The 12,446-nt window shown below is 32.6% G+C and overlaps 1 protein-coding gene across 1 annotated transcript in view; it reads right to left on the bottom strand.

Moving 5' to 3' along the window:
• Nucleotides 1–12,446, bottom strand: part of LOC119612118 (uncharacterized protein DDB_G0286591-like) — a 54,412-nt gene that overhangs the window by 22,105 nt on the left and 19,861 nt on the right. Inside the window, exon 4 of the mRNA XM_037967852.1 lies at nt 12,158–12,249. The gene's annotated coding sequence lies outside the window, so the exon portion shown is untranslated. The remainder of the gene's footprint in view (nt 1–12,157; nt 12,250–12,446) is intronic.

Below are 12,446 nucleotides of genomic sequence, written 5' to 3'. Positions count from 1 at the left end.
CATACTATTATCCAGACTATTGTCCAGACTATAGACTAGACTGTTGTCCAGATTATGAGCTAGACTATAGACTAGACTGTTCTCCAGATTATGAGCTAGACTATAGACTAGACTATAGACTAGACTATAGACTAGACTATAGACTAGACTATAGACTAGACTATAGTCTAGTCTATAGTCTAGTCTATAGTCTAGTCTATAGTCTAGTCTATAGTCTAGTCTATAGTCTAGTCTATAGTCTAGTCTATAGTCTAGTCTATAGTCTAGTCTATAGTCTAGTCTGTAGTCTAGTCTATAGTCTAGTCTATAGTCTAGTCTATAGTCTAGTCTATAGTCTAGTCTATAGTCTAGTCTATAGTCTAGTCTATAGTCTAGTCTATAGTCTAGTCTATAGTCTAGTCTATAGTCTAGTCTATAGTCTAGTCTATAGTCTAGTCTATAGTCTAGTCTATAGTCTAGTCTATAGTCTAGTCTATAGTCTAGTCTATAGTCTAGTCTATAGTCTAGTCTATAGTCTAGTCTATAGTCTAGTCTATAGTCTAGTCTATAGTCTAGTCTATAGTCTAGTCTATAGTCTAGTCTATAGTCTAGTCTATAGTCTAGTCTATAGTCTAGTCTATAGTCTAGTCTATAGTCTAGTCTATAGTCTAGTCTATAGTCTAGTCTATAGTCTAGTCTATAGTCTAGTCTATAGTCTAGTCTATAGTCTAGTCTATAGTCTAGTCTATAGTCTAGTCTATAGTCTAGTCTATAGTCTAGTCTATAGTCTAGTCTATAGTCTAGTCTATAGTCTAGTCTATAGTCTAGTCTATAGTCTAGTCTATAGTCTAGTCTATAGTCTAGTCTATAGTCTTGTCTATAGTCTAGTCTATAGTCTAGTCTATAGTCTAGTCTATAGTCTAGTCTATAGTCTAGTCTATAGTCTAGTCTATAGTCTAGTCTATAGTCTAGTCTATAGTCTAGTCTATAGTCTAGTCTATAGTCTAGTCTATAGTCTAGCTTATAATCTGGACAACAGTCTAGTCTATAGTCTGGACAATAGTCTGGATAATAGTATGGACAATAGTCTAATCTATTTTCTGAACTATAGTATAGCTTAGTCTATAGTCTGGATTATCTGGTCTAATTTATACTCTTGACTACAGTCCAAACCGTTTATTTACGAAAGTTCGATTTGAAATGTGAGAACTAGAACCAGTCCAATCCCTACCTTCAAAATATGAATATCAAAATAAATGACTTCCAAAAAGTTCCCTGCACTAGCCTAATGTGTCATTCCGAAATAAATTAAACAACAAATCCTTCTAAAATAATATCAAAATGAAACTCATTTGATTAAACATTAAATTTCCATTACGCCCTATAATCTTTATTTTATCTTCGTTTTTTCATAATGTTCATTCAGGCTGTAAAACAAAACAGCAACAATAACAACGACATAAAACTAAACGTACAACATCCAGCAACAACATGGAAAAATATCAACGAAAGAATGAAATAAAGAAAAAATGTCTTAATTACCTTGAAAAACATTCCTAATCCAAAACTGTGAACATTGTTGAGACGAGAGTCGGAACTTTTTCGTATTCAAATAATTTTTTATTGTATTATGCATTAAAAGAAGAGCAAAAGAAGAGTTTATATCCAACATTATAATGTTGTTGCTTGTTGCTGCCACACAACAGCCACTGTTGCTGCAACACATTTTTTTTTTAATTTTTAGCTTTTATCCGTTTTTGTGTCAATTAAAATGAACATGCCCACCAGCAGTGCTGGGATAACAACAAATTCTTCGGCAGCACGATATCAATACTGCCACTCAAGTTGCTTTTTGCACTTGTTGTAGATGTTACAAACGCTGTTGCTGCCGCGGCTGATGTCTACCTGTCTGTCCGTATTTTTGTGTAGTACAACATCGAAAAAGTAGATTATTACCAAAGTGATTGGGTTAATTCATACTTGGCAAATGCACAAAGTTACGTGATGTACTTTGATATTTTATACCCGAAACTATTGGAAAGTTGGTTGATAGTTTCTTGATAACGTTTGTAACACAAAAAAGATCGGCTATTAATCTCACAAAACTGAACTAGAACTGTACTAGAACTGAACTAGAACTGAACTAGAACTGAACTAGAACTGAACTAGAACTGAACTAGAACTGAACTAGAACTGAACTAGAACTGAACTAGAACTGAACTAGAACTGAACTAGAACTGAACTAGAACTGAACTAGACTGAACTAGAACTGAACTAGAACTGAACTAGAACTGAACTAGAACTGAACTAGAACTGAACTAGAACTGAACTAGAACTGAACTAGAACTGAACTAGAACTGAACTAGAACTGAACTAGAACTGAACTAGAACTGAACTAGAACTGAACTAGAACTGAACTAGAACTGAACTAGAACTGAACTAGAACTGAACTAGAACTGAACTAGAACTGAACTAGAACTGAACTAGAACTGAACTAGAACTCTAGAACTGAACTAGAACTGAACTAGAACTGAACTAGAACTGAACTAGAACTGAACTAGAACTGAACTAGAACTGAACTAGAACTGAACTAGAACTGAACTAGAACTGAACTAGAACTGAACTAGAAACTGAACTAGAACTGAACTAGAAAACTAGAACTGAACTAGAACTGAACTAGAACTGAACTAGAACTGAACTAGAACTGAACTAGAACTGAACTAGAACTGAACTAGAACTGAACTAGAACTGAACTAGAACTGAACTAGAACTGAACTGAACTAGAACTGAACTAGAACTGAACTAGAACTGAACTAGAACTGAACTAGAACTGAACTAGAACTAGAACTGAACTAGAACTGAACTAGAACTGAACTAGAACTGAACTAGAACTGAACTAGAACTGAACTAGAACTGAACTAGAACTGAACTAGAACTGAACTAGAACTGAACTAGAACTGAACTAGAACTGAACTAGAACTGAACTAGAACTGAACTAAACTGAACTAGAACTCTGAACTAGAACTGAACTAGAACTGAACTAGAACTGAACTAGAAACTGAACTAGAACTGAACTAGAACTGAACTAGAACTGAACTAGAACTGAACTAGAACTGAACTAGAACTGAACTAGAACTGAACTAGAACTGAACTAGAACTGAACTAGAACTGAACTAGAACTGAACTAGAACTGAACTAGAACTGAACTAGAACTGAACTAGAACTGAACTAGAACTGAACTAGAACTGAACTAGAACTGAACTAGAACTGAACTAGAACTGAACTAGAACTGAACTAGAACTGAACTAGAACTGAACTAGAACTGAACTAGAACTGAACTAGAACTGAACTAGAACTGAACTAGAACTGAACTAGAACTGAACTAGAACTGAACTAGAACTGAACTAGAACTGAACTAGAACTGAAATAGAACTGAACTAGAACTGAACTAGAACTGAAATAGAACTGAACTAGAACAAACGAACTGAACTAGAACTGAACTAGAACTGAACTAGAACTGAACTAGAACTGAACTAGAACTGAACTAGAACTGAACTAGAACTGAACTAGAACTGAACTAGAACTGAACTAGAACTGAACTAGAACTGAACTAGAACTGAACTAGAACTGAACTAGAACTGAACTAGAACTGAACTAGAACTGAACTAGAACTACTAGAAATTTAACTACAACTTGGATTGACCTAGAACAAAATAGGTTAAATCTCTAAAATGTTCCTCATGGAAATATAGCGAAACTGTTGATACTATATAGTTTTTAACAGTTATATATAGTTTTTAGTGTTGGGTATATATGATTCGACATAGCCGTATACAACCATTTTTCTTGAACCATTAGCATATGCGTTGTTTGTATATCATGTCTGTTGAACTGTTCGAAAACTACTTGTTTGCCTTATAAAGGTTTGTTTGCTGATTTAGTAATAAAGTCAGACAAACAATTTTTGATCTCTTTTTGAAGTTGTGTAGATTTTTTGTAAAAGCCCCCTTTATCTTTACTATAGATGTTTGATTTGAGAAATGCGAATAATCGATAAAAGTTTTTCTTTTTGTCCTTACCCTTAATGAACTCTCAGACAACTTAAAGAATAAGAAATATTCGATGACTTTAATATCTTAAAATCAGCTATTTTAAGTAGATCTATGTTTAATTTTTCTACTTTATAAAATATTTTATTTTGTTACTATCTTAAACACCAATAAAAACCTCAACATTCTAATGCATTTTTAAACTACATATGTATTAAACCTAAACATATATTTATATGTCAAATATAGGAACTTGTCATAATTTACCTTTCCAAGAACTGCAAATTAAAGTGTAAACAACCTTGTTTTACTAAATGTTTCAACACCCATCTAATATAATCTAACTATCTAAAATTACTTTCAAATGAAAGGCAACACTTTCGTCCGCAGAAAAACAAAAAAAACGTCCTCCGTATGTATATATGTATGTGCTTAATTATGACACCAATCTATTCAATTATTTACCGCCTGAGGATTTGAGTTCGTTTTTCTTTTCCACAATCTTCTTATATTTTACAAAGAGCTGACAACAGGAAACAACTAAAGCAAATAAACCAGACAAAAAAAGATTCAAAGTATTTAATGAAAAATAACATTTTTACTGAAAACACACGTAGACACCTAAAAGTGCAAATTGTTATGCTACCAAGTAGTAGAACAACTGCAAACTGCAACATCAATAACAGTCAACAGTCAAGAAACATGCAGCAGTTGCTGCGCAAAAAAAGGAGCAACACATAACCAACTAACAAACTAAACTTTTCTAGAATGGAATGAATATTTTCTCAGGTTAACTTGTATTTACTAGATTTTTTTAAATTTGTTGTTTTTTTTTTTTTTTTTGTTTTAGTTTTATGCTTAAAATTAATTGCTCTCATGTTCTAGTGTTTGCTTAAAACAATGATGGTGGTGGTTAATTTTTAAGACCAGTGGATTTTTTTTCTTTGTATTAAGAAAATTAAAAATAGAATATTTTAGATTCAAAGTCATGCAAATACACTGAAAAAAACTTGTGGAAAAACATTCATTATTATCTAACACAGACTAGACTACAACCAGTCTTAAAACTGAACTGGGACTAAACTAGAATTGAAATTGAACTAGAACCGAATTAGAATTCAGGTAGAACTGACTATAGACTAGACTATAGATTAGACTATAGTCTAGACTATAGACTAGACTATAGACTATAGACTAGACTATAGTCTAGACTATAGACTAGACTGTAGACTAGACTATAGACTAGACTGACTAGATAGACTAGACTATAGACTAGACTATAGACTAAGACTATAGACTAGACTATAGACTAGACTATAGACTAGACTATAGACTAGACTATAGACTAACTATAGACTAGACTATAGACTATAGACTAATAAGACTAGACTATAGACTAGACTATAGACTAGACTATAGACTAACTATAGACCTAGACTATAGACTAGACTATAGACTAGATAAGACTAGACTATAGACTAGACTATAGACTAGACTACAATAAGACTAGACTATAGACTAGACTATAGACATAGACTATAGACTAGACTATAGACTAGACTATAGACTAGACTATAGACTAGACTATAGACTAGACTTAGACTAGACTATAGACTAACTATAGACTAGACTATAGACTAGATATAGACTAGACTATAGCTAGACTATAGACTAGGCACTATAGATAGACTATAGACTAGACTATAGACTAGACTATAGACTAGACTAGACTAATAGAACTAGACTATAGACTAGACTATAGACTAGACTATAGACTAGACTATAGACTAGACTATAGACTAGACTATAGACTAGACTATATGACTAGACTATAGACTAGACTATAGACTAGACTATAGACTAGACTATAGACTAGACTATAGACTAGACTATAGACTAGACTATAGACTAGACTATAGACTAGACTATAGACTAGACTATAGACTAGACTATAGACTAGACTATAGACTAGACTATAGACTAGACTATAGACTAGACTATAGACTAGACTATAGACTTTAGACTAGACTATAGACTAGACTATAGACTAGACTATAGACTAGACTATAGACTAGACTATAGACTAGACTATAGACTAGACTATAGACTAGACTATAGACTAGACTATAGACTAGACTATAGACTAGACTATAGACTAGGACTATAGACTAGACTATAGACTAGACTATAGACTAGACTACTAGAGACTAGACTATAGACTAGACTATAGACTAGACTAGACTAGACTATAGACTAGACTATAGACTAGACTATAGACTAGACTATAGACTAGACTATAGACTAGACTATACACTAGACTATAGACTAGACTATAGACTAGACTATACTAGACTATAGACTAGACTATAGACTAGACTATAGACTAGACTATAGACTAGACTATAGACTAGACTATAGACTAGACTATAGACTAGACTATAGACTAGACTATAGACTAGACTATAGACTAGACTATAGACTAGACTATAGACTAGACTATAGACTAGACTATAGACTAGACTATAGACTAGACTATAGACTAGACTATAGACTAGACTATAGACTAGACTATAGACTAGACTATAGACTAGACTATAGACTAGACTATAGACTAGACTATAGACTAGACTATAGACTAGACTATAGACTAGACTATAGACTAGACTATAGACTAGACTATAGACTAGACTATAGACTAGACTATAGACTAGACTATAGACTAGACTATAGACTAGACTATAGACTAGACTATAGACTAGACTATAGACTATATTCAGGAAATTTTCAAATAGTATTTTTTATTTTTTAATAATTTCTTTCGGTCCATAAAGGTCTGCCTCACAATTACTCTATATGTTTTTTGTTTAACATTTATAGATGCTGAAAGTTGTTGCGTGACTCGTATTGCAAATAAACAAAATTGTATAACAGTTTTTCAAAATTAAACGAAAACTAAATAACCGGCTACATAAATTATTCTGCATCAATTTAATTTTGTCTACATTTAAATACAAAACTGAAATCAAACTGACTGTTAGAAAAGAAAAAATTAAAATAAAATTGTACACCACTTCATAAGTTTCAGCAGCTAAACTAAGATCGAAGGCGTTGTTGGATACCAAACTCCTACAACATGCAATAAATTAGTTGCCTTCAAACACTGTGATTAGACATTGAGTAAGAGAAAAAAAAAATTGTTTTTTCTTCAGGATTACATACTAGGAAGGCACACTTTTTCTTACTCCTCGTGCGTGAGTGAATTTTTGATGGACGGCGACTGATTTGAGAAGTCTCTCTTAATTGATAAATGAAGAAATAAATTGTTGCAAAAAATACAGTTTTAAGAAATAGTTTAGAAATTGCGTGCAACAAACTAGTTTATTAATTTGAAGTTATTTTGAAAGTTTTTTGGTAAAATTTTAATAAAAGAAAAACTGGACATTAGAATCAGGTATGGGAAAAGTAGATTTATGTAGGAACAGTAAGCGTTATAATATTTAGTTTCGAGGCACCACAGTTGGCCCACACCTGCCTTAGACTTCAATAACTAATAATTAATTGACGTGTTTAAATAAAAATAATTTACTAACTTAAAATATTAGGACATTAGACATGCAAAGTTGAAAGTTTTCAAAACAGAGGATACATCCATCAATCCGTTGCACTAATTTTTGAAATCACCAGCAACACAACACCCGAGGCTTTCAATTAAAATCAAAAGTTCTTACTAAAACAAAAATAAAATCAAAATTCAACAAACTTGTTAAGAATGTTGATCACTCATCCATAGAAAATGATGATGATCATTATGACGACGATCACATTACGAGGCAGTCAATTTAACGATTTCATCCAAAAGAAAAAAACTACTGTCAAGGTTTCCAAGTCAATTGAAAATAAAGAAAAATTAAATGAAATTTATACTCCAAACAAGTCGCCTAAATTGCTTGTTCGTTTGTATCCTGCTGATCACTAACTCTTAAACATAATTGTTGATAAATGATGTTGGAACGATGCTTGGATGGTTGATTGTGCTTCCTGGCTGTTAGTGTTCCCAAACAAAAATGTTTAAGTTATTATTTTGGTCACTCTTGAAGATTTAGTAGGGTGTCTACATCAAAACATTAATGGTAATTAATGCAAGTTTGAAAGGAGATAAAAAATATAATGAAAAAAAAGCACAATGCAGCAAAATATATAAAGGAAAAGTAACAAATTATGCGTTCATACGCATTTTAATTTGGGTAACATTGGCAAACAAATGCACTATGGAGACAGGAGCTGCTATATTGAAATGTACTGGAACTGAACTAGTTAATTTCAATAGCTAGATTTGAACCAGAACTGAACGAGGGAACTGCACGCAAACAAATGCACTATGGGACAGGAGCTAATGAGGTATTGAAACTAGAACTGGACTAGAACTTAACTAGAACTTAACTAAACGGAAATAGAACTGAACTAGAACTGAACTAGAACTGAACTAGAACTGAACTAGAACTGAACTAGAACTGAACTAGAACTGAACTAGAACTGAACTAGAACTGAACTAGAACTGAACTAGAACTGAACTAGAAACTGAACTAGAACTGACCTAGAACTGAACTAGAACTGAACTAGAACTGAACTAGAACTGAACTAGAACTGAACTAGAACTGAACTAGAACTGAACTAGAACTGAACTAGAACTGAACTAGAACTGAACTAGAACTGAACTAGAACTGAAACTAGACTGAACTAGAACTGAACTAGAACTGAACTACTAGAACTGAACTAGAACTGAACTAGAACTGACTAGAACTGAACTAGAACTGAACTAGAACTGAACTAGAACTGAACTAGAACTGAACTAGAACTGAACTAGAACTGAACTAGAACTGAACTAGAACTGAACTAGAACTGAACTAGAACTGAACTAGAACTGAACTAGAACTGAACTAGAACGGAACTATAACTGAACTAGAACTGAACTAGAACTGAACTAGAACTAAACTAGAACTGAACTAGAACTAAACTAGAACTGAACTAGAACTGAACTAGAACTGAATCTAGAACTGAACTAGAACTGAACTAGAACTGAACTAGAACTGAACTAGAACTGAACTAGAACTGAACTAGAACTGAACTAGAACTGACTAAACTGAACTAGAACTGACTAGAACTAACTAGAACTGAACTAGAACTGAACTAGAACTGAACTAGAACTGAACTAGAACTGAACTAGAACTGACTAGAACTGAACTAGAACTGAACTAGAACTTAACTAGAACTGAACTAGAACTGAACTAGAACTGAACTAGAACTGAACTAGAACTGAACTAGAACTGAACTAGAACTAGAACTAGAACTGAACTAGAACTGAACTAGAACTGAACTAGAACTGAATTAGAACTAGAACTGAATTAGAACTAGAACTGAACTAGAAATGAACTAGAACTGAACTAGAACTGAACTAGAACTGAACTAGAACTGAACTAGAACTGAACTAGAACTGAACTAGAACTGAACTAGAACTGAACTAGAACTGAACTAGAACTGAACTAGAACTGAACTAGAACTGAACTAGAACTGAACTAGAACTGAACTAGAACTGAACTAGAACTGAACTAGAACTGAACTAGAACTGAACTAGAACTGAACTAGAACTGAACTAGAACTGAACTAGAACTGAACTAGAACTGAACTAGAACTGAACTAGAACTGAACTAAACTGAACTAGAACTGAACTAGAACTGAACTAGAACTGAACTAGAACTGAACTGAACTAGAACTGAACTAGAACTGAACTAGAAACTGAACTAGAACTGAACTAGAACTGAACTAGAACTGAACTAGAACTGAACTAGAACTGAACTAGAACTGAACTAGAACTGAACTAGAACTGAACTAGAACTGAACTAGAACTGAACTAGAACTGAACTAGAAACTGAACTAGACTGAACTAGAACTGAACTAGAACTGAACTAGAACTGAACTAGAACTGAACTAGAACCTGAACTAGAACTGAACTAGAACTGAACTAGAACTGAACTAGAACTGAACTAGAACTGAACTAGAACTGAACTAGAACTGAAACTAGAAACTGAACTAGAACTGAACTAGAACTGAACTAGAACTGAAACTAGACTGAACTAGAACTGAACTAGAACTGAACTAGAACTGAACTAGAACTGAACTAGAACTGAACTAGAACTGAACTAGAACTGAACTAGAACTGAACTAGAACTGAACTAGAACTGAACTAGAACTGAACTAGAAACTGAACTAGAACTGAACTAGAACTGAACTAGAACTGAACTAGAACTGAACTAACTGACTAGAACTGAACTAGAACTGAACTGGAACTGAACTAGAACTTAACTATAACTGAACTAGTACTGAACTAGAACTTAACTATAACTGAACTAGAACTGAACTAGAACTGAACTAGAACTGAACTAGAACTGAACTAGAACTGAACTAGAACTGAACTAGAACTGAACTAGAACTGACTAGAACTGAACTAGAACTGAACTAGAACTGAACTAGAACTGAACTAGAACTGAACTAGAACTGAACTAGAACTGAACTAGAACTGAACTAGAACTGAACTAGAACTGAACTAGAACTGAACTAGAACTGAACTAGAACTGAACTTGAACTAAACTAAAAAGGCGTGAAAACCGAAATCTTTCTAGGAACTAGTATTTTTCTCCCATTGTGCATAATTGTACTTGACATTGGAGTATGCGCCCGGTAAGCACCACAAACCGTATTTTAACCAGTTCCGAAAGTGTCTTTAACAACAAATTACCTTTGAAATGAAAATAAAAACGCAGCAATACAACGAAAAGGGTTTTCTTAAAAGGCCGCTTTAGGTTTTTTTTCTCCATTGCATTTCATTTTATGTTTTTTGGCTACATCTTCCCATTTCGTTCATATAGTGTATTGACCATAAAGATGACCATGCTGTTGACAACTATACCACATTCATTACCAATTGCCAAGTACATTTCGTTACGTTTGGTTCGGTTAACATCCATAAAACTTTTGCGTTTATGGCATATCAAGTTCAAACACAAACTCAGCAACATTAAAGGTATGTTGCCGTCAATTTGTGCGAATTTACAATGTTTTTCATAGGTTTTTTCTCTACCTTTTTCCTTTTCTTTCCATTTTGAGTTTTTTTTTAATATGGCCTGCCATCATCTTACAATATTGTTAAGATTTTGTGTTTTTATGGGTTTTTTTTCCTGGTTCGTTATTTTTTCTGTAGTTCTTCTTCATGTCCGCATTCGTAGTACCATCGCCATACGTGGTGTTTGTGGTGCTTGATGACAGTCCCTTTGCTACGTTTACCATTAGCTTTCCATAATTCATTGGTTTGGTCGGTCTAGTACCCAAGACAATTGTAATTGTTGTTGTTTATGTTTGAGTTTCGGGTTTATTGCCGCTCAAGAATTCCATTGGATATGGGGGCAAAATAAAAAAGTCGTAGGAGAGTTTTATTCTCGCAATGTAAATATATCATTAATTAGGTCCGTAGAAAATGATAAAGCCTGACCAATGCAATTTTAAAATGCTTACTACAAAATAACATTTTAATGGTAGAAAAATTTAACCCATTAAGGAGAGATAAACAATTTTAAGATTTACAAGAGTGATCACAGATGATGAGTATGAAATCAAATGACCATATGTATATTGTCATTACATTCTTAATTGATCGCTGGTATTAGTATTTTGATATAAAAACGTTATTTAATGGACGTCTATATATAGGTACTACATATAATTAACGATATATTTGGAATTGCAGTGATCACATTTTTTAATTTATTCAATTACCGAGCTAGAACAGATTTACACGTTTTCAATATTTTTTCAACTTATCTTTTTTCAATACAAATTGCTCTCAGGGGAGCTAATTTTTTAATTATTATCTGACATATTTAAGATATCAGTAACTCTTAAAATTTGCTTATTCAAAAAAAAAAAAACTATTATAATTGTTGGCAAACAATAGTCGAAGTGGTTTATGATCAAAATTATAAATAAGTTCCCATTTGATTAAAAGTTTGTTTAAGGTAATAAAATAATTATAAAAATACGCTGCTTATCATTATTATAAAAAGACATTTTATATTTACCTGGAAATCAATAACCAATTTTAGATGCATAATAACTTTAACTTTCAAACAGTGAAGATGTGAACCATTGCTACTTAACGATCAAAAAGAATCTAAAAAATAAGAAATAAATATTTGAAAATTCTAAAAAAACATTTTTAAATATATTTTAAGATTTTTGCAAGTTAAAAAATAAAAATGAATGGTAAACATATCTTATCAATAACAATGTTTTGTTATTATATCAACATTATATTAATGTTCAAAAAAACTGTTTTCTTTTAGTAAAATGTCGTACAATATTATGGCA

This window comes from Lucilia sericata, unplaced genomic scaffold (genome assembly GCF_015586225.1).
Source record: "Lucilia sericata isolate MDLA Ls3-8-SP2 unplaced genomic scaffold, ASM1558622v1 Contig001607F_arrow, whole genome shotgun sequence".
In the NCBI taxonomy this organism is placed as follows: domain Eukaryota; kingdom Metazoa; phylum Arthropoda; class Insecta; order Diptera; family Calliphoridae; genus Lucilia; species Lucilia sericata.
The sequence above is the reverse complement of the archived record's forward strand: the minus strand, read 5'-3'. Positions and strand labels throughout refer to the sequence as shown.